General features: G+C 33.5%; 1 long non-coding RNA gene across 1 annotated transcript; it reads right to left on the reverse strand.

Moving 5' to 3' along the window:
- Positions 1–800: 800 nt before the first annotated feature.
- LOC105440113 lies at positions 801–23,906 on the reverse strand. The gene is made up of 5 exons (XR_004064997.1): positions 23,848–23,906; positions 15,390–15,430; positions 14,190–14,253; positions 10,419–10,523; positions 801–8,833 (listed from the first exon to the last, which is right to left on the reverse strand). It is a non-coding gene; the product is annotated as an uncharacterized LOC105440113 (long non-coding RNA).

Raw genomic sequence — 23,906 nt, forward strand, 5'->3', positions numbered from 1 at the left:
CCCCCCCCCCCGTGCGTACCTCCGATCCCGGATTGGGGGGGGGGGGAGCAGAGGAAAAGGACAAGAAAAAAAGTTACCTAGACCACCTCCCGAACCTTCTTCATAATCAGTAGCGTTGTGAATCTGCATTTCATTTTCCAGATAGGATCGGAGCCCCCCCCCCCCCCCAAAAAAAAAATCACCCAATTTGCCCTCTCAATAGGTGGAATTATACTACGTCACTGTTTTGAATACACTATTGCTCGTGAAGTTTGAATTAAATTTCTTACCTCTTTCGTGAAATGATTGTGACAATTATCATTTATTCTTGATTGATAAAGTTACTGATCAATCTAAAGAGTCAAAGAGATCGATACTAGTTTTTGATAAATTGTGAACTCTTTTTTGTTAGAAACACATCATAATTGTCACAATCATTTCATTAAAAAAGGTAAGAAAAGATTATTCCCACTTTAAAGGCAACAGTGTGAAAACACCGCGCGTTCACACTTTCTCAGATGAAGTTACACGAATAAACTTTTTGGATTGATTTTCAGATTCCGAGAGGTATCTGAAACACATCTTTGGTAAATTTGTTGTAACATTCTTCTGTTTGTAATTAATGTAATCTTCGTATAATAATGTTCTCTCCCCCCCCTCTCTCTCTCTCTCTCTCTTGTATTTTCTGCTCATGCGCTTTGTTTCTAATAAAAAAGCGCTATATAAATGTAATATTATTTATATCATTATTATTATCCTGTCAAGATTAGGTAGGTACCCTGCAATGTGACTACGCAAGACATAATTACAATGTGCACACGTTTTCAGGATTCATGGCAAACTTTATTACTCTCTTTGAAGGGAAATATATCGACGTCACACAAGAGAAAAAAATCCCAAGAAAGAAGATTTGTAGAACAGCATAAAAACTGGTTAGCAGTACAATTTATCTTTCTACAAATCATAGTTATTCACACTTACTGCAGTAGTCTCAAATATCCTAGTTTGTAAGAATAAATATATCATGAGTTAACCCCAACATCAATGTACCATTAATTTTACTTTTTCCAAGATTCGATTTCCTTCCATAACCATGGACACATCTTAAATATAATTACGTCAAGAGGGAAATTATGTCTGATCAATTTGGATCCGAACGGATTGAAGCGCGTATACATTCTGTGTTTGCGACAGACAACAGTTGAAGACGAATATTGGTGCTTTATATGAAAGAACAGATAAATGAATGAATGAATGAATGTAAAAATGCATGAATAACTGTGAGAACGAATGAAAGGACAAATGAACGAAAGATTGAATTGATATTGAAATAAAAACATATTAAAGTTACCAATTCCTTCCACATGTTGCATCAACGAAACAAACTTACTGAGTGAATAAAGGAGAAAGAAAAAACACATTGAAGTTCCGAGTATTCCTTTCACATATTAAATGTACCAAAAGAACCTTAAAATAACATACAGTGTACATTGAATTCCCTAATCCTTTCACATAGTGTATGTACCATACGAACTGATTGAATACATTTGATTAATAACATAACGAAATACATTAGTATATACATTAGGATAATACTTATTAAAAACAACATTCAATCTTTAACTTCTACTACTCAATCACATCTGGCTTTGTCATATTATATTTTTGATTAACACTCACACAATCAAATAGTTTAAATCTATGAAGCACTTCAAAAACAAAACATAAATTAAAAAAAGAAAGTTAAATTTGAAAGCACTGCACACGCACAACTAGGATGAACAGTTACCAAACGTGCCGAGTAAACGAGATAAGGTACTTTGCGACTGAAAATATTCGTGCAGTGTGCATCGTACGTGTAGTGACTTGATATTCTTTCATGCCAAGGTATTGGAGATATAGGCTTTTTGAGGGAAAAGTGTTATTCAAGACGTAAAAACTTCATTCGCATAATCAGCGCAATCGTGATGTAGTCTCAACATTTTAACATGATAAATGTCATCCATCAAAATGCTGTATCCTTACTTAATAGCTTTTTCATTCAATACTCCTCAAGCTTGAAATGAGTTTGGACACCAAGCATGTTCCCTATTGCATTTCATTTTGATGGCATTTCATCGTCAGAACTCGACACAAATCTTGAAAAGTATTTTCGACTCTAGAGACAAACGCTACATGTATTTCAATAGATTTCATAAGTTTTGTCGTGCTAGCAAAAAAAATAATACTGCAGAGATGTTTGGCGAATGTTTTAACTACTCTAAAATCTTTCTAAGCTTCTTTGTAAATCTTTATTTTAAATGTCAAAATGGAAAGACAGATAAAAAAGATGTACAAATTATTCAACATAGTTTTGCTTGAAAATGTTTGATTCCAACATCATTCAATGGTTACCTGCATGCCCTAGATTTAAAAAAGCCGTCGGGACATAATTTGAATAGATTATACAAACCACTTTGTACCATTTTTGCTCATTAAAACTCATGTATTAATCGGGGTCAGAGAAAATATAAACCTCAAACGCGTCACTGAGATGATTTTATAAATATTTTATAAATTAAAAAAAATAACAGAACCGCTAACTTTTTGTTTAAAAAAACTTTGCATATCCAAAACTATGTTTGATTTTAAACAGTCTCGAATGCGCAAAGCTGCACTTACACCACAAAAGAGTTAGCTAAAAAAAAAAGGAGGCAGAAACCACTGAAAAATGTTGGAATAAATGCAGAAAAGAATTCTGCAAATTTCAGTCATGATCTACATGCATTTCTACTATAAATAGAAGCTCGTTGTGAGTTTGATCGGGACGAAACCATCTCGCAATATACATTTAGACAATTTGAACCTATTTGCTTCCGTCTACAATAATTAAACTCAAGACACTATATCTTCTTTGAGAAACCGAACGCCACCAAAATCTAAAGGTCTACATGTAGCATAATAATGCCACCAGCAGTCAAATTTGCTTTCCAGATAATATGTCCAAAGTAACAAAAAAGAAATGCCATAAAAAGGAAAAACAATTATTGTAAACGCATTGTGTCATTGTGTGCTTTGAGTCCGAGCCTATAGAGCCAAAGTGGCATATGTGTTAAAGAATACACGGGTCCATGCCCTTCTGGATCTGCTTCCTTACCAATAAGGAGGACAATTTTCAGGAAAGGTCACAGACTTAACGTTAATGTCTTTTGAGGTGCCCCTTTGCTATTGCCCAGCACCCCCTCCCTAGCCCAGATGAAACAAATGAGAACCTAAACAAATCATTCAAATAAAAATCAGATTTGGTACTAAGGAAACGATGACTCTATTATTGATGAGCAAAGTTTTGTTATGAGTCAAGACAATGTAATGGGAAATCCCAAAGAGTGGTGAAAAAGGTGTGTGTGAAGGGGAGCAGTCATTTCTACTGTGATGAATATGAAGAGCATATTAAAGACTTCCCGCATACAATCGAATGGTATTATCTCTCTGCTAATTGGCAAGATAACACTGTCTGTTCGGAGCCAGAAGGGCGTCAGCTCTGAATGGCTCCAAAAAGATTTCCGTTTCGAGACCTGTCGCTGCTGTATCCAAGCTGTTATGGAGAGATAGAGCCTGGCTAATACAGCAGCGACTCAATTTTTAATCCGTCCTAGGTAAGTATTTACCGAATCAGTGAATAGTCCGACTCTGTTTCATTTCCCAAGATGCCTATTATTAGCAGCTCCGAGGATAATCCATGATTCATATTCATCCATCCGTTAGTATGGGTATCTATGCTATATTATTTGATGCCATACTACCAGACTTTGTATTGATATCCTTTCTTTTGAGGAAAAGGAATTGCTAATGATGGGTATTTAATGTTATTTATGAAAAGCCTGAAAGTTAACCTCGTTTTGGGTGATGATTCTATTTACCAAGTGAAGGCGTATGTTGTTTTTCGTTTCGCAAAGATAACACATTCATTCAAACATGATAAATAAATTATAGAACATTCAATACGAGATACATGCAAATAAGTTGAAAACAGTCAAATCTGATCTAGAAAAATTGCCTCGCTAACATCCATATCATGCTTCCAACACAGTATTTACAACGGCGAACACGAAAAGAAAACAAGAACTTAAACCTTACTCTATGCATCAAAAACAGAAGGTGATTATATATATATACAAATAGGCTGAATAAATACCATATTATATTACTGTTACAAAGAGAAAAAGTACAGCAACAACTACAAAAACATATGACGTATTTAAATGTAAGGCCTTTGAAAGGGCGACCCCTACCAAAGTTTAATTGAAAATCATTAGTATTGCAGTTGAGACTTTAAAAAAAGAATATTGCATGAAGATCTAGATCACTGAAACATTAAGGAAAGTACATAAATAAATATTGAATAAGTAAAGTTATATTGCGAATAATAGCTCACACAGGAGGGGAGTGGTGTTAATGGAGAAGAATTTGAACTGATAATTGGATGAATTTTCCGATTAGGACAGTAAAATGAAATAAAAATGATTTGACAAAAGACTTAAAACTCACATGGTATGGAAATACAGAAAGAAGATCTCACTGATGATAAAAGAAAGGATGATATAGTGTCGAATTTGAAAAATGATGATGCGATATTGTTGGATAAAATGGTACATGTATAGTTGACTGAACTGCTGACCAAGACTCACGTTCTACACGCTCACACAGATGGCATATAATATACATTCGTGATACTGACCAGTTGTTTGGTTTGTTTTATAATTTGCCACTGTATAACAACCGATTATTCCCAAACACAACAAAGCTCTTCTATTGAGTAAACTGTTCTATACCACCTCAAAAATACCTTAATATTACAGTTCTTGTTTATTTATTTCTGTTTGAAAATGCATAAAGTTTTTTTTCCCCCAAGAATGTTAACTTGGAATATGGTTATACTGGATCTATAGTTCACTGCCCAAAGGCAGCATGAACGTGACAAGATTCAGTTCTCTCTTTGGTGAATAGTTTTAAAAAAAAATCTTTCTAGGAAAATACCCAAACACAGGTTTTTTCACAGATCTGTGAAGCCTTTTGAAGAAGAGACTCTTCAAAGTTTGAGTGATTTCAGAAGAACCTGAGAACTCTCTCTTTGGCAAATTTTGGATGCAAGCAAATAAAGTTTGCAATTACTAAATCTTTCACTCAAAAAAAAAAAAAACAACCAAGAATCCCTCTATGAAATCAATAGCTCAATGAATTTCAATGTTTAAAAAATTGATAATGTGATGCAAATGATGGGAAAATTTTAAGAGACGATCTGCACAAGTGTTACAGGGGAGAGATTAAAATCATGCTGAAGTTTAAATAAAAATGAGATTGCAACTAGCCGATGAAACATAGTTATTTTCCTTTTTTGAATGACGTAAATTATCTATTTCCTTCGAAATTACATAAAAATAGGAATAAAATACAGTACTACTTTCAATGTAACTAATCAAACTTGAAAATAAATGCACCCCAAATATTTTTTCTTCCACTTATAGTGTGAAAAAGGACAAAATATGTGTATGCATAAAATTCACAAGAATTTTTGAAGATATAATCCCCTTTATTTCTTTCGAGTGGTCACGCTTTCCTGTGTATTTAAAGCCCCTTTCTTGAAAGTCTTCGTGATCATATCATCTTCAAAAACTCTTGTCAATTCAAATGCATCTTCATGAATAATAACGGCCATGTCTCCTGAAGCAAAAAAAAAAAGTTGCGTCCTCTGAGAAGAAGACTATTAGTACAAAGATAATCAATGATGTTCGTTTCCAAACACGCATCTCAACATTGAAGATTAATTTCAAAACACACATGCTACACACGGCTTTTTCATCGCACGTGCCTAATAAATACGAACAAAGAATCACTCACAATATTATATATTTTTTCTATATATATCAACTCATTGCAAATGGGTATTGCCCAAAAAATTGTCCTTTAACTTGATTAGAGTATAACATGCCAATAGAAAATGTTAAAATGTTTAAAATTTAAAGTTAAAATACAGATGTTGTTAAGTGATTATTTAGTGAAAAGTTTTGAGATAAGAAGGAACAAAGTATAAGTCACTGATTCACTGCAACTGTGATATACAAATTAAAATAGATGTTCTTGCATATTATTCATATTCTGGATTATAACGACTATCATGTACATACTATGTACACTTTATTAACAATTTATGAATAATTTCTAATTAGTACTAATGAGGTTTAATACGATATACTCTCGACAGAGAATTTTTGTTTGTCAACCGTATTCATGAAAAGAATTCTCTTTTTAAATAATCTATATTAATTATTTATTCTATCACTAACAAAGCTAAATATATAAAGAATCTAATGTTATCACACAGACAAGGAAACTTACTTCCAAACATTAAATATTCCTAAAACCTTCAAATCTAGCCCAAACTGAGCTGCTAGGCAGTTAAACCATAGTATACCGATAGTCTGTTGAGAGCCAGATGGGTATTAACACTGTGTTAAGGAGAAGGTTGACTTCTGGGAGCGGAAAAAAATAACAATTTGTGAGATTTGTTATTCTTTTTAAAAGTTTTGAAGAGTATCATAGAAAAAGTGTTCCCTGAAAATAATGGCTCTTCAAATACGCTTATATTCAAGATATGTCAAGTAACAGCTAAAGGCTGTGGACCGCACTATCATGCCACATGTTTGTGTAGTCCCATAAGGATATTGATGTGTTCAATGGACGTGGCTTTTAGCAAGACTGGACCAATTTCTTATCATTTTGATGATTCTGAAACCTCAGATTATGCACCAATTCATAGCTGTTACATATTCAACCTTTTCAAATCCCTTCAACTCAGTTTCTTTTATAATGCAATCGTATGACTAGAACTCAACTTTATCTTTAAGATATATGAATCAATGCCCTTCTGGCTCCAGACAGACAGTATGTGACTACATAGTATTATACTTTACATTGCGTTGCAAACCTGTGACATATAAAATACGTGTGCATACCCTAAATAGTAAATACCCAACTAATGTTCCCTGGGAGCAAGAAGGACGTTAATTTCTATGTAACAGCATAGGATTAAATAATGACCTACTGGCTCTCAAACGACAATATATAGCAGATAAGGAGAAATATCATGTGCTCATGTCTTTCAGAGTTAGTAACACTTCATTCCAATGTGAGTATATGCATCTCAAATGAATAAGAGGTTTCATATTAAAAGAAGTTTCATTTTAGAGATTTTGCTCCATTTTAGGATTTAAAAAAAAAGAGTAAAGATGAAAGAAAGAGAAAGACAACAATATTATTCTTATTAAAAATAGAAGTTGATACTTTGTCTTATGTTTAGTACCATGAAAAGTAACATGAAAAGAAGCATGTCTTGGGAGATATTGGTTTCACCAATCGATACGAAAATAGATGAGAAATTACGCTGCCTGAGTACAAATCCTGAATTCAATATTTGTACATGATCATCACTTTTTTGGCAACACGTTGTATTAATATTTAGTACTATTAAACAAGAAGTATTTACATGTATTTATAAACCCAGTAGAGAATATCTGATAGCAAAAGAATATTTTTTCTGTGAACTCTCCCTCTCTCTTTCTCCTTTTCTGTGAAACAAGTATAATGACATTTAAAGCCCCAATGCACTTCGTATAGCTACTTGTGCCCTCTATATAGCCAACAATGCCTAATCAGTGACCATTGGTCCCCCATGATCCTCTCCTTTTTTATGTTAATTGAGAACTGATTTGATGAGATAACCACCTGTCAGTGACCACGCTGAGAAGTCTAATCCCTCCTGGCTAAACTAGAGCAGTGGGGTTTTAATACAGTATGGTGACAACTGAGGACTAATATCTGTAAAACATTCACACATTTGATGAATTAAATGTGAATAATTCAAACAGACAAACTTCATATCTAAAGAAGATAGAGTGTTCTGTTTTACAGCACAATCCAGGCAACCTTTCACTCTTTTACTTTAAAAGAGTCGGCTCAGAATTTTTAAAGGCAGAGTTAACATCTTTCTGGCTCTTAATACAACCTTAGTTCCAACCTAAGTCTTTTATTGTAAAAAGCATGAAATTTTGCCTATGATATTGTCGATAAAACACATTTTATTTTGCTGTAAATTTATTTACATCCATTCATCAAGTGGGCGAGCTTTACATCCTTTAATCTACATATATCACCATGACATATCACCTGTTGGTGGCCGTAACAGCATCAACTCTGTGTAAAAATACATTGTATTTGAGTTAACGCCCTTCGGTTTTTCTTCTGGCTCCAAACGGACAAAATGTACATTTAGGCAACACTTTTAATAAATGCTAGATTGCTTGAAACACAACCCTGTCACCAAAAAATGCTCAAATAAAAATGCACTACATCGTTGTCAGCCCTTGGGGGCCCTTGGGGGCTCTCTGCATTTGCCACACTCGACCCAGGTGAGGTAAATGGGCACCTGGTAGGATTATTCCTTGAAATGCACTGTGCGCCGATATCGGTAGGCGGTGCTAAAGCTAGGGTGGTAATTTCCAAAGCTCTTTGGAAGCGCATTGAGACGTTATATAATGTGATATGCACTATACAAGAACAGAATATTATTATTATTATTATTATTATCTACGTAGGGAAAAAAGATCATTGCTGTTGCCCTTGTCTTTGTCATTGTGCTTGTCCTTGTACTTGACCTTGAGCTTGTCCTTGTGATTGAGTTGCTATCAGATATTCTCTGTTCTGCCAATAGAGGGGGCTATGTAACCATGGCCTAACTGCCTAGCTTGGCCAATGCTTTTAGTAATGCTCGATTCTCATCCTTCACTTGGTCTAGCTCATCCTCTGCAGCTTCCAAATCCTAGGGAGGGATTAAAAAGAAAGTTGAGAAAATGTCAAAGAAGTGATCATCACTTCAAGGCCAAGTTTCATAAAACTTGTTATCAATACGAAGTTGCAATAACTGTTATGATTGCAACTTGATTGATTGATTGATTGATTTTTATTCGCCAAGCTTCCAACATACAATATACAAGAATAACAGATCAAAATTAAGTCAGCTTAAGTCAGCTTGAACAGGATAACCCAATTATTCCATTAAGATCATTGAAATCATGATAATTATGTAATGAATAAATACAAAGAAATACATTTGAAGGACTCCTACGAAAGCAAATATTATTTTGAGGTTCCCTTTTAACCAGAAAAAAAAATCCAATTTCTTCCAAAGTTTTGAGAAAATCCATTTTGAATATTTAGTAGAGTGTTTAGAGCTGTTCTTTACTGCAATAACACTTGCTTCTATCATGTTGTAGTAAATGTTCTGAAAATTGAATTAATAAAAAGGGAACTCAAATAAAGCATACTCCAATGTAGGCAGCTTAAGAAATTTCTTACTTGGGACAAAACAAATAATCTGCCTTCTATTCCGATGTAAAAGTATTTCTCTGATGAAGAATCAGGATTTTAAATTAAATTCAGAATAAATCAGAAACCTATTCTCAGGATGCGATACAATTTAATATAATAAAAATGACAAAATCCTATCAATCAGACGTATCCATTTATTCCTCTAATATGACATTTAACAGACAGGAAATGAAATATCTAAGATGTGTAGAACTGCTGCATCTTTATAAATGATATAAATGTATATATAGTTTCACAAGCATAAAACAGTTTCATGAAGATACGACTGCATTTCAAGAATATGAAATTCACTTTTCGTTTTGTAAATATATGATCTTTATCACTTAGGATAGATATAAAGCATGCTAGAATACATAGTCATTACAAAAAATATATAGAAATAATGGATATATCATGTATGCATGCACATTCAACAAAAATATGGATATATATATATACCACATGGCCTGTTAACAACTGCACACCAATACCAGTACATATACAGGCTTGTATCATGCAGTCCATCAATTATTTACTAAGAATAAATACTTAATTCTTGCACTGGGAGAAAATTGAATTTTTCAAAGAGTATATTTGTGATCTAAAATATCACAGCAATGCATACAGTATAGTTTGGCCATATCTTTCGAGCACTATGATAGAAATCATGTTCCAAATTCGGTATCTACAATTATAATCCAGTTCATAAATCTATTCCAATGCTACAAGTTACTCTACTTCACTGGTATAAGCATGAAGTTTTTGCACATTGCCTGACATTGCAGCAACTATGACTACAAACCGCCATTTATATGATTACCAAAGTGATATGCATGTAGGCAGAGCCAATATTCAAAAACCTTTACTGTGCGTAGCTGTCAATGTTTTGATAGAAGCTCTTCATTTGAATACAATTTTGAACTGGTATATCATTGATTTACAAGAAGGATATGCATTGCAACCAGCACTTAATTGGACAAATTCCTCAAACATATCATTTGAGGAAGTTCATAAGAAAAGATTATCAAGTGTTTTACTTGGGTGAGAATCCTGACTTCTTGCTCCAGAATGGTAACCCTTTCCTGCGACTGGTCGAGCTTCCGTTGTAACCTTTTGTTCGATCGTTTCTCTCGGTTTAACATCTGATGTGCGGGAATGGCGTCATCATGACGGTGAAGGGTTCAAAGGTCGGGAGATGGACGAAGGGGTCACCGAGTCACAAAACATGCAGGAAATAGTACGGGGATGCCATGCATGGGGGGAAACAAAATTGGAATGGAAAATGGAATTATCAATGAGTGAAAATAAATGCAATTAAGTATGTTAATGTATACACAACACTATAGTCTGGTTTCAGAGTTAAATGATCGTTTACCGCACTCGAATTGAGAAGGACGAAAGTATATCCTGACCGAAATTGAAGTTCTTATTTTCATCAGGTTATCTCAAGCTGCTTAACAAACCCTATAGGCTGTAACTTGGTAAACTTACCTTTTGTGTATACCAGCAGAGCAAATAAGCCAATTCAAAGTTAGGAATTAAGTTTTGGGACACAAAGGCTGATTCAATTTTTTTTAAATTATGTGTTTATCAAGAAATCAAAACATAACATATACAAACTTTCGAAGGAAATAAAGCTGATTCACAATTGACTTTCGCTTTGCAATATTCTTTGGTATCTTTTTCAGAATAGATATATTCTCTCTTATAAGGTGGAAATTTACATATCAAGTACACATTTGATCTATATGTGTTAATTTGAAAGGAGAAGATATTTATTTCACATTCGGGTGTGCCAAATCTATCCAAAATGACAATAAACTGTTTAGTTGTTTATGCTACTAACTGAACTCACAGCAACAATCAATTCCCTGACAATTTTAAAACAAAATTTGCAAAGAGATTTGATTTCAAAATTATCACATCAAAACATACAAATCAGCAATCTCGCCACTGCACTGCCAAACCTTATGGAAAGTCTTTTTTAATGAAGGGTATGAAGCAGTAACATCAAACATCTAGTTTTATTATGGGTGACTTTGGTAAATGGAGTTACGCCTTCCTTTTTAAAAATACTAACAATCGCGTCTTTTCTTTCAATGGTTACAGCTCAAATAAATCATGTAGCACTTGTGAGGTGTTTAAAACATGTATTTTATTGTTGTTTATCGTTCTTTCTTTTTTTGAGGATGAGCATTTCTAATATTCTTAACAGTTTTTCACTTTTCAAATATACTCGTTTCTTTTTTTTTTAAACTTGCAAATGTGTGCTATAATATTCGCATGCTGTTATTTTGATATTGGAATTCAGATCAATTTAAAACAATTAGAACTGATGTATTCACAACAAAGACATAAATATGAAAGTCCATTAAAATGCTCAATATAATCAGATTCTTTTGTTAGTTGTTCACAGGCTCACAGCACAAACTGAGAAATATGTTGTCTCATAGATACCAAAAATGGAAATAAGATATGAAGAGAATGTAGAGTCCTTTATGTCCGTCTACCGCGAGGGCGCTATATAAGATAACATAAAATAATAATGACTACACTGATATACCAACAGTTAACAACTAAATTATTCATACCCTTACCAAGTTTTACCATTTGTTCAAGCATGTTAAAAATTGATTTGTCCCAATTTATGTTTCTTGAGAATGTGACACATTTAAGATTACATCTGAAAGTATACAACAAAGACCCTAATTCAACCATTCCAACTTTCATTCTTGAGTTATGAAAACATTGAATTCACAAGGGTTATTAATAATCTAGTTGCTCAACTGTATAGGTAGCAAGATGAAAAGACTTGTAATTCTAACATAAAAGTAATTTTTCAACATTGGAAGTATAACAATTTTATCAAAACAATAAATAATAGAGAATTATATTCATTTAAAAGGGAAGAAAGACAGGAAAAGACAAGGATAAATAAAAATTTAAAAGAAATAAAAATCATTCAGTACAGAGACATTTCATGAGACATATTACAGATTCACCTATACAACATAAATCATAGTAGACAGGACTAGAAGATACCTGAGCATCGTTTCATGAAACCAGAGATGCCAACTTTTGGAAAACATAAATAGGGAGGATTTGTAACGGACACCAAATAATGTGCGCGTAGCGCACATCTCGAGCGCGTAGCGCCCGACCCATGCGGCCGGGGTCCAGGGCCCGCCTTAGGGCCCTGGAAGCTCTGGGGTTCTAGATGCTCTCTGGTGCAATCTGAGCCTTATTTTGCAGCATTTTACATGTGTATTTAGTTCAATAATTCCCACTTTTTTTTAAAATAACATACAAATTGTACAAAATGCATGATGAATTCCTTTCATATATATGATACAGTGTTCGGTCTTATACTTCTGATACCATTTCTTGGTCTTCTTTAGCTGATTTTCCGCCATTTGGATTCTGTGTCAATATCCACGCATTGGTTACGGCGATCCATATGCTGAAACAATCTTTCGCTACTCTTAATTTGTCTTTTAATATAGTGGATTTACTACATGCTAAAGTTAACAGACGATATTTCTCATTCAATTCACAGATATATATACTGATAAGCGCCAAAAAAAAAAAAAAAAAAAAAAAAAAAAAAAAAAAAAAAAAAAAAAAAAATCATTTTTTTAATTTTTTATAATAAATCGGGAGGATAAGGATGGTGATCGTAAGGTCGGGAGTTGGGGTGAATTATCGGGAGCCTCCCGATGAAATCGGGAGGGTTGGCATCTCTGTGAAACGTTCATAAGTACAAGTTCACCGACATCCCATTAATACACATATTTCAATAGGATGTCGGTGAACATGTACTTATGACGGTTTTGTGAAACAGGGCCCTGGACTGAGATAAAATGCATGCACACCAATAATCAAAGAAAAGAGAGATAAAACTCCATCAAACAAAAAATAATTTGTAACTAAAAGCTTTAGAAATTAATTAATATGGGTGGTTTCTTGCAAAAGAAAAAGCAGTCATTCAAATCTCATTGTAAGTTGTTTGTATCTTTAAGGGTACACGATGATTTAGTAGTATGAAGAAAAAAAGTGAGCAACATATTTATGTTGTTTAGTTTCATAAATAATTGTTTTTGACTGTCCATGTCAAGTACAATCAATTAACAATTTAATCAGGATGTTTTTGATAAATACAGATGAGTTCTCTGACACTACGAAATTGGATCTAGAAAGGTAGAACGATTGCCTCTCGTTAAGTGGGAATTCCACCCTGATATTAAGTTGGTTTAATTAGAAGCAGAAAAATAAGAGCAAAGGTCAGTGAAAGTTTGAGCAAAATCCACTTTAAAATAGGAAAGTAATGAATTTTCGATGTTGTCATCAGGTAAACACAAAATTGGCAACCCTGTGATATATTTTCCGAGCTCCTCTCCAATTTTCTCGGTACAGAAAATTTAATTAACCTCATTTTCTTAGTGATTGATGACAAAATAAATTGGTTTCATACAGGCTCTGTATAAAAACATATTATCCATCAATAAATATATCTAGGATGAATGTATGATTGAAAATTTAGAAAAAATATAAATTTTGAAGTTTTTCAGTACGATCCAAATGGGAGAGGAGCTCACGGAGTTGCCAATTTGTGTTTGATTTATCACACCTTCAAAATTCATAACTTTCTTGTTTTTAATTGTTTCTTTCTCAAACTTTCACTGACCTGTTTCTCTCAATGTTCTGCTTCTATTAAAACCAACTTAATATCAGAGTCGACTGCCCCTTTAACACTAGTTTTCATCAAAAAATCCAAACATTGATGAGAATTTTTTTAAAGTCCTACTCACTCTTTGAACTTCTTCTGCTGATCTTTCATCTTCTTCACCGTCATCAGCTTCTATCCTCTCCGTTCTACAAATTCAAAGAAAAGAAAAACATGAAAATCATTGCCATGGACTAGCTCCTATGTCCCCTCATGAAATTGGGTCCGTTAAAATCAGCTATGGAACAATATTCTCCTGTACAATCTCTTGCATATTCTTTACAAAAATGTTATGTTGAAATTATCAATCTGGGCTTCATTGGACCGAGAGATAACATCAATCTGAGCTCTAAATCTAGAGAATAAGCTAAGATCTGTTTAAGGTATCATTTTGCAATCAATAAAAAGTGGTAGAAGATGGATCCAGAATGCTTGAGACTTGAGGGTTGCCTCTTAAATTCTTAAGAATCTCACCACCCCATGACAAAAAGCCTGTAGTACAGAGACCCTAAAAAGAGACATTCTAAGTCAAACATAGTTTAAAATGGCACCCTATCAATGCAGATTAATACACCTTCCCCAAAGGTAAAATAATAATTTAATTTGAATGTAGGAAAAGCATTGGAGCCCTAGGTCATGTTATACTGAAAATGAAAAATGTGTAATAGGTGTAATAAAGCTCCTTCTTTCACTTAGTGGTATAGCGCCCTCTGTTGGTTAAGCGATGAAACATATGCCTGGAGCGTGCATACAACATTTCTTTTCATGGAATGAATGGCCTTCCAAACTTTGTGAAAGAAATTGTATTGATATACTGGTTGTGGTATTGTACTTTTTTTTTATTAAACAAAACAAATCAAAATATTGTTACACCAGGGAATTACTTGTAAATAGACTATTAAATCATACAGTTACCTTTCTAACTTTGTAAAAATAAATATATTATTTGACCAGTAAATTTGTAGTCTAAATTCTGTCTTAGCAAAATGTAGTGGCAGGAAAAGACACCACCTAAATGCAAAAGGCGAAGTAGTTAGTGATGCTGGTTAATTAAAAGTTCTTTTTGAAAAATCTGAATAAAAGTTAAGCTAAAATGAAGCCTTGTTGAGATGGTATATGGATTAACCAGCTCCATATCCTAACAATACGCTTCTACCTCTGTGTGATGAAATTATGATTTTTTTTTAAAAGCATTTTTCATTAAAGAGGTATCTTTGTGTGCCTATTTGGCTAAACTATATTAATTACAAGTTAGAAATACTGAATATTAAAGAGAAAGACTTACCTCCTATCGCTTGATTCAACTGCATCTACACTGCTTCCATTCTGAAAAGATAAAATAAAGAAATAGAGATATTCCGGTAAAATGCTGTTTTTCATCCAGTCATCGATCATGATAATATGTGTTGATTGTTAAACACATTAAAATAATTAATAAAGAATGTTAAAGTTAGTATTAACATTGTGACATGGTAGTGAGAGTAATTACATGTTTTACAAATAATTTTTTAATAAGAATGTCAGAAAACACATCCCCAACAGCTTTAAGAAAACTAAAAAGTTGGTATTAGTAAAAAAGGGGAGAAAAAAAAATTCAATGAAGAATTGTTATCCTTGTAGTCTGATCATGTAAAAGAATATTACATGCTACTTGTTGAAAAAATGTGATTGTCTACAATCAATTTTCAATCTCACTCCATTGTTGAAACAGGAAACATAAACATTGGGCATCATAATGTTACAATATCATTTTTATAATCCTATATGATCTCTGGATTAAAAGTGAATTGATAAATCATACTACACTTAAATAAAGTAAAGAAATTCTAGATATGATAAGCATCTGTATTTCCTATTATCAACATCTTGCACAATTGAGAATTTTTCCACAAAGAACACTAGGATTTATAAACAATTTCCTTAGAAAGCATTCATAAAGTTCAAATTTTTCAAGAAACATTTAGACATTGATACATTCTGATTGCGAAGTTCATCTGATAAACTTGCAAAAAGGAACCAACTCTTTCAAAAAATCCTCCTTATCGAATTGGATCATAATTCAGCCACAAAAATACTATTGTCAACATTTCTATTCCTTCCTGACATTGTGTTGTTGATAATGCTTGGTGTTTACATTCATCAGTCAAGTGCATTGTAACCCACTAGCATTGAAATCTAGGGTACAGTTTATTAGCACAGGGTACAAAATATCATAACGTCTGTTAGGAGAAGGCAACATAAACAAGGAAAGCCATAAATGTCACCAAAAAATTCTTTTTTTTAGAGAGAAATAATTTCAATGACACCTGTTCAAAAGCGAAGAGGGAAAGAAAGGCGGTGTAATGATATGATTGCAGGGCCCTCAGGGAGAACAGTATTAATACTGATGAGGCTACCGTGGGTAAACAAGACATATTATTATTATTGTTATTATATAAAGGATTAAAATGAAAGAAAATATGAAGAGAGTTTAAACTTCACATTAGCCTATAATTTCAGGCCTCAGAATATTGCAATAAAAACAAGCAAGTTCACATTCCTAACCATTTAAAAAAGTGAAAAAATAACAATTTCATACAAAGTTTGGTAGTGAATGACTCTTCAGTATTAACATTTTTAAAGAGAATTATGTTTCTAAAAAAAAAAAAAAATTGAAAACACATATTATTGTTTTAAAGGCTGTCTGTACTAGTTTGGCTAGGAGGGATTAGACCACCAAGGGTGGTCATTGACAGGTGGCTATCTCATCAACTCAGGTCTCAATTAACATAAGAAAAAGAGGATCATGGGGGACCAATGGTCACCAATTAGGCGTTGTTTTCTGTATAGAGGGAGCAAGTAAGCAAACAAGAATTCTTTTTCATCCTACATACATGTAAGTGAGTTTTGTAAAAATGCAATTGTGAAATAACATCTTTTAGAGGACAATTTTTTTCTTCAAATAGACATTTCAAAGTTCAAAATACAGATTCTTATCAAAATATGGAATGAAAATAAACAGGTAACACATTCCTTCCTACCGCCTTCATGCTTACACTAGTCAAAATAACATTCTAAAAGTAGTTGGAAAACATTGAAAAAGCTGCACAACATCAATTTCGTTTTTTTTCCTGATTATTTTCAACCCTGTACATATTTTCATCTACCATTTGTTCCATGTTAGCCTAAAAATATGTTTTTTGTCTATTTTCCTTTTCTAGGAAACACCGTAAAAACATTGACAAAATATAGCCCAAAGACATGTTTTTCATACATGACAAAAGACCAGGGAGGAGCTAGTGAATACCATCACAATCACATGTCTGACAGTCATGTATTTACATGTGAATATGTCTGCCGCTCTGAACAAACACAGACATATTTTCCTCCTTTCTGAGTAAACATTCTATTCTAGTTCAAGTGCACATGTACAAGTTATATCTCAATTTGAATTACTCCATACACAGAGGTTAGAAACACATACAGTTAATAACTGAAATATTTGTACCCCTTGTAATTTGATGTTTTTGTTTTGTAACTCAAGGATGAAAGGTGGACTGGTTGAAGTAGGGCCTTTGTTGAATAGCTTTAGATGTGCACTTTAGTATGTAACATTCTCAAGAAACATTAATTTGGACGATTGAATTTTTCACATACTCAAATAATCATAAACAATATGGTAAGGGTATACATAATTTAGTTAGGTGAAGACCAGTTTTGGAAACGCCCCCCTCTCAAAAAATGAAATGGAAGCTCTTATTACCAATTATGTGAAAGAATATGTTTTGACTAATACATGATGATAACAATTTTGCCGGGAAACCCCCGTACTAATTGATATATTTGGTAAATTAGTTGATCTATTGGGACCAAATAGATATTATGCATGTGTCGCGCATGTGTGCGTAGTCCTCTTTCTGTGTACAGTGCTTGTAACTTTACGAAGACTGGGCCAAATTTCGTATCATTTTGATGATTCCAGAAGCTTGTAGTACACACCAATACTTATATGCTCAGGGGTGATAGTGAGCACTAAAAAAAAAATAGGTTTTTGGTTTTCCCTTCAACCACGCCCCCCTTGAGTAAAAAAAAAAAAGAGGATTCGCGGGGAAAAAATGGCATCTAACAATATTCCCCCCTTTCGAGTAAGAAAATTGGGAAGCAAAAAAAAAAATAGGGCAAAATAGGGAAGAATAGAGAAAAAAAAAGGGGGAAATCGGGAAAATCAGGATAAAATAGGGAAGAAAAAAAAATTGGTAAAAAAAAAAAAAAAAAAAAAAAAATTGATTTTTTTTTTTTTTTTTTTTTTTTTTTTTTTTTAAATCGGGAAGGAAAAAAAAATCGGGAAAAAATCGGGAAAAATAAAAAAAATCGGGAAACCGATTTAAATCGGGTTTTTATCAGGCCTGTATGCTAGATGATCAACCTTTTCTGAACGATTCCACAACGTTCTTTCACAATGCAATCGCATGACCAGAACTGGTCTTTATCTTTAACTGTGTATGTTTTGATTAAAAAAATATGTTTTGTTCAGATAGTGACATCACACTCTAAGATGAATTGATCCAATTAATCACAATGCTGAAAAAACAGGAAAAGCGGGGTGTCAAAGGGCTGAACTTGACATAATGGAAAATGCTGAAAATATAGAACACTGAGAGGGATTTTGATTATTTAAAAAAAACAACATTGATTTCATATTTCATAACTTGTTGTTTCTGTCACCATAACACCAAAAATCAACAATACCTTTTTATGAACATTACTTGTCAAGGTCATATTGGCATTATGGAAAATGATGAAAGTTCAGAAAACTAAGAGGGATTTTAATTATTCTCAAAAAAACATTGATTTCATATTCATAGTTTGTTATTTCTGTTGCTATAATACCAGAAATCAATAATGCCTTTTATGAACATTACTTGCCAAGGTCATATCGGTTTGTTTACATTATGGCAGCAAAGCCATGAATGCACGTGTTATTTTGGAACACTGAGAGGGATTTTCATTATTTTCTGAAAAACATTGATTTAACTTGTTGTTTCTGTAACTATACTACCAGATACCAACAATGCCTTTCTGTGAACATTACTTGCCAAGGTCATTTTGGTTTGTTTACATTATGGCAGCAAAGCCAAAGAATGCATGAGTTATTTTAGGAACGACTGACTGACTTAGTACTTGACATGATAGTATTGTGGTTTTTGAGGTATTTGAGAATGGTATGAGGATCTATCACTTCCTCATTGTGACCTCACAATGCCATAAATCACCTGATAATAGACAACTACATTGATGAATTAAAGGTATAATTTTCATACATTATCCTGATCATATAACGTGTGAGAAAGCATAATTGAAATGGTAAGAGGTTAACCTCCGACTTTTATTCGCTTATTGTATTCAATACAACTTTTAAAAAACTAAGTTATTCCTTCATATTGCTGTCAAAAAACAAATAAAAAGAGTATAAACTTGTAGTAGGCCTATGTCAAATAAATACTGCCATTTGATTCCATAACTCACTCAATGAGAGGGAGAATCACAATAACTTATACATTTGTCCATTTTATTTCATTTATTTATTTCCACGTCAAGATAAAAACAATATCATATAATATACACAATACAAACATATATAGTGAGATGTCTAAAGTGGGAGGTTCATGAAAAGCACACGAATGGCTTGTTTAAAATGATCCTCACAACATTTTTACAAAATAACAATAACTTTGGTACATAATTTACATAAAGGCATGAAGTGAAAAAGAAATTGCTTATATAATCGTTGTAAACTACATTGATGAATTTTCACACATTTAATCCCCTTCTGATGCTAGGCAGACACATTAGGTCAAAATTACTTGTTTGGCCCTGCAACCTTCCTCCACATTGCAAACACATTGACAGTCTGTGGCTTTTGTGGTAGTGATAGGGTGTAACATAACACAGTACTGTGTCATCAAAAGATCAACTGTAATGAAATAATAGGTCATAGTATGAAAATATTTGATTTAAAGAGAAGGTTGAGTTCTGGGAGGTGACAAATATTTCGGAGCCACCTCCTTCTCCTCCTCCTCCTACTTCCCCCTTCTCTTCTTCTCCTTCTCCTTCTCCTTCTTCTTCTTCTCCTCCTCCTCCCCCTCGTCCACCTCCTCCTCCTCCTCCTCCTCCTCCTCCTCCTTCTTCTTCTTCTTCTTCTTCTTCTTCTTCTTCTTCTTCTTCTCCTTCTCCTTCTCCTTCTCCTTCTCCTTCTCCTTCTCCTTCTCCTTCTCCTCCTTCTCCTTCTTCTTCTTCTTCTTCTTCTTCTTCTTCTTCTTCTTCTTCTTCTTCTTCTTCTTCTTCTTCGTCTTCTCCTCCTCCTCCTCCTCCTCCTCCTCCTCCTCCTCCTCCTCCTCCTCCTCCTCCTCCTCCTCCTCCCCCCCTCCCCCCTCCCCCCTCCTCCTCCTCCTCCTTGTAATCTTCAAAGGGCTATGCATTCTATCCTAAAGATCTGAATGCAGATTACTAGTGTATCTTTAAAGTCAGCTGAAATCTCCAGTCACCTTAAATGAACTCCTTTTCTTTCTCTTTTTTCCATGAATACCAAGAAGACCCGCACTGCTAAAATTAGAAAGTGGGGTCATATGGAAATAGACATGAATTTCAAATTTACAGACCTCAGTTTCCTCGAAAACAGAGAAACACTTAGGGCGATTTTCTTTTGTTTTCCTTGTCCCTGGCAAATGTTGCATGTTTGTTTTTTTCGAGGAAACTGACGTTCCCAATTTTGACTAGCAATATCCCTAAGGATGAAAACAATCACAAATACCTCGTCATCGTGACTGTGCATGGCTTTTGAACTTAATGTTATTGACCTGAAAACTTGAAGAAAAAAAGAAACAGAAAAAGGCTATTAGTGTAGCAGATATTTTGAAGAACACAATGGTGCTTTTTTTTTAACAAAGTGTTGAATTTTACCCAAGCTTGAGGTATATGCAAGCCATTGTCACCTTCAATTTTATCACAATAATTCGCCTTATTACAATAATCAATTTTGCTATATCCATGACATGTGAAATCCTACACTGTGTTTCTTAGTTCATTCTTAGGCATTTTACAGAGTATGGATAACAAATCATTATCATCATATGTTACATAACATGTACAATTACAGTAAAATCATTGGAGCCCCTACCACGTTTTGTAAGTTTTCAAGTAAGTTAAAATTTGATTTGTCCTGACTTATGTTTCTTGAGAATGTAAAATATTAAAACTTATATTCAAAAGTACTCAAGAAAGGCTGTAATTCAAAGAGTCCACCTTTCATGGTTGAGTTACTAAAAACACAAATTTACTTCAGAACTTTTGACAGCAACACGTAATCAGGTGAGGCAAGTGGAATCAGGAAATCGTAAACTTTGGTGTGGACGAGACCTGATTTCTCTTTCCGTCTGTCCTCAGACTGGTCAGTTATTTACTAATGGCCAACTAGGTGGACTTAGGACTTAGGCAAGGACATGCGTGTGTGCCAGTGTTTTTTTAATTATCCTGGTGTCATAAATGTCTGTGATGCCCAAGTGTTGTTATGAACAAGCTTCTCGTAGGTGAGAGATTCACAACAACATTGGAAACTAGATATAACCCTTTCTAATATTATGGTGCGCCCCACAAATATTCAGTAATTTTGAACCAGCCGTTGAAAAACCAGATAGTGCCTTATATGTTTTATTCCAGCCAATGCCAATATTGGCTTTTTGTTGGCTTCTTCGTGTTGGTTATAATACGCACAACCAGCCGGCCCATGTATTGTTATTATTAATTAATTAACGGTCACTGTATCTTTTTTAAAAGTGTAGCTGAATTGGTATGGGGTCTATAACTACCTTCATAGCAATTTTAGGGTCTAAAAGGGCACTAGAAGTGTCATAAATAAGAATAATAGCAATAACCATACACTTTGAAGGCATTTGCGGTCTGAAACAAGAACTCAACAATCTCTTTTAAAAGAAAAATGCATCAAATGGGTGATTCTCCTGTTTACATATTGTGACGGGAGATAAAGTAGACTTACCAACTCTCAATTATCAGAATTTTCAGAAAGATATTCAAGCAAAATTAAAAATATTCTCTGTTTGGAGCCAGAAGGGCATTGCCTCATATACTTTAACACAGACTTAATACCCTTCTGGCTCAGTACAGATGATATATTGATGTATGCTATTTTACATACTGCTTTCAGAAAAAAAGATTCATCTAGGCACACAACATAACTATTAAGGCAGAAATGTGGAATTCCATCCCCCCCCCCCCCCTGTCCAAAATGGATTGACTGGCAATGTGTACCATACTTTCACAAGGAAACATCTTGAAAATGTCATGGTAGTCAAGTTTTGCTCTACAATTTTCTCTTAAAAATAACAACATTTAGGCAGTGTATATAATTATACTCATACAGTAATTAACAAAACAAACTGGGATTGAACTAACTTGAAAAAGGATACCCCAATAAATAAAAGAATATGTGTTGATATAATGATTATCAAAAATAATGTCACTTGTTAGAAAAATCTAGTGACATATTTGTAAGTAGTAAAGTCATAAATGTTTTTTTTTTTTTTATGGAAACAGTACATGAACAACCAAACTATAAATAGTATTAGTAGACTACCTGAATTAATGTCTTTTTACTGTTTTCTATAAGTGATCACACTCATGTATTATATACACAGGATTAGGTTGTACACATGATTACCAGGTGTGAAACAATTTGTGGGGAAAACTTATATAAGATTTCAAATGTTTTTGAACCATGACAAGAAATATTAGTAAATCAAAGAAACTATAGCCACACATTTTATGTTATCTTCGATAACTAGATTATACTGTGACGTGATGTCAGGAATTTTTGGAAAATAGATATCAAGGTTACACTGTTTACAATACATGTTCTAATGTAGGTGGGTGAAAAGAAAATAAATATTACTGAAATCATTAAATGTAGAGAAGAACTAATTTACATAATGGTAATTTCTATCACAGCAATCTGTTAAATGTTACAATCATAATTTATTCATCACACTTCAAATCTAGAAGATATGAGAGAACATGGACTGGGGCAGGCCTTGTGATTGTGAAGGTTTCTAATGAAATATAAAGAAAGAAATGGAGATAATTTAGAACCTCACTGTCAATGATTTAAAGGATGTAAGGACTAAAATGTTTTGTGTTAAAAAAGGTCTTTCTAGATAAGTCCATCTAATGGCTGTACATCTGTAAATGTCCTTCTACTAGGCACACAGCTTTTCATCATTTACCCAAGATTATGTTTCCTTTTAACTCAAATTTATAGTAGCACTATACAACCCTTCCCAAAAAAGTACCATGGTAACCATGGTTAAGTACCATGGTAACTATGGTTCTTTGTCCAAATTACCATCCATCATTCGAACCATGGTAACCATGGAATCAAACAATGAAATTACCGTTGTTTGATACCAAATGTCATTGTTTGATTCCATGGTTACCATGGTTCGAATGGTGGATGATAATTTGGTCACAGAACCATGGTTACCATGGTACTTTTTTTTACAAGGGAATACAATAACTACATTTCTGTAGCGCTCTTATACAAATATTTGCCAGCGCTTTAAATCACTTCAAAAAATACAAAATAAGTAGGAATAATATGGTAGTCAATGTTTGATTAGTTACATTAGTGCACCATAATTAAGTTGATATTACAAGATGGATAATAGTACACCTGTACATGGTTAAACATATACCTCATCAGAAGACGATCCGCCTCCAGAATCATTGCTCTATATTTACAAAGTTACAAAAG

The sequence above is a fragment of the Strongylocentrotus purpuratus genome, unplaced genomic scaffold (genome assembly GCF_000002235.5).
Source record: "Strongylocentrotus purpuratus isolate Spur 01 unplaced genomic scaffold, Spur_5.0 spur5_contig_844, whole genome shotgun sequence".
Lineage (NCBI taxonomy): Eukaryota > Metazoa > Echinodermata > Echinoidea > Camarodonta > Strongylocentrotidae > Strongylocentrotus > Strongylocentrotus purpuratus.